The sequence below is a fragment of the Eschrichtius robustus genome, chromosome 1, assembly GCF_028021215.1.
Source record: "Eschrichtius robustus isolate mEscRob2 chromosome 1, mEscRob2.pri, whole genome shotgun sequence".
NCBI lineage: Eukaryota > Metazoa > Chordata > Mammalia > Artiodactyla > Eschrichtiidae > Eschrichtius > Eschrichtius robustus.
Genome location: NC_090824.1, coordinates 4956770 through 4957707, shown reverse-complemented (window position 1 = coordinate 4957707; position 938 = coordinate 4956770).

The following is a 938-nucleotide window of genomic DNA, read 5'->3' as shown; positions in this document are numbered from 1 at the left end:
TTGCCAATAAAACGCTTCTCGGGCGGTTCAGTGGTGCTGCTCTGTGGTCTGTGGGGCTGGGGACGGGGCCCCCACCTGCAGCTTGTCCTCAGGGGCCAAGCCCCCCAAACCTGTGTGACCAGGGCTCCCACTGCACCGCCGGCACGCTGAGGCCCCGCCCCCTCGGCCTTTGGGGCCGGGGGCCACGCCTGTGTGCTGAACCTGCCCCCGGGGGCCGCTCGGCGTTCAGCATGATGCCTGCTCTCCTCACCACCCCCGCATCCCAAACCCACCCCCTTTCTGAGTGAAACTGATCTCCAGCCAGTTCCAGACACCAGGATGTGAGCTGCCTTTCCACGGGGCCTGGAGGAGGGAGGCTCCGTGTATCCTCAACACCGCTGGGTCCGTACATAGGTTATCACGATGGCTCAGAGAGGACCGGGCCTACCCAAGGCCACCCAGCAGGGAGAATGGGGGTCTCACACCAGCACTTCTGAGGCCCCAGCCCTCTCTCTGGCACCACGTGGCTTCCAGTGACGGTCCAGCACGAACCTTCCGGGTGCCCACCACAGCAGCCCTCCGGTAAAGCCAGAAACACCTGCCTCGACACGCACTCAGACACTAGCCTTGACCGTGACTTTGGACTGAAGTCCAGTGTTCACTGGTCCACCTCCAGTGTTCCGGCTGAACAAAACTCTTTCCTGTTCCCAGAACACGTGGGTGGACCCTCTCCTCCGGCCTCTCCGGTCGTACGGACCCAAGCATTTGCTTACACCCTGCGCTCTCTGCCAGGGACGCCCTTCCCTCCTCTCTGCCTGGCTAACTCCAGGCATCACTAATCCCAGGCGTCACTTCCCCCAGGAAACTCAGCTGCTTTTAGGTGTCTCCTGCTCTGCTCCATGGGGCCTGGTTCGTCGTCTGGTCACTTATCCACCTCCTGCCCCCCACCCCCCGCCCCG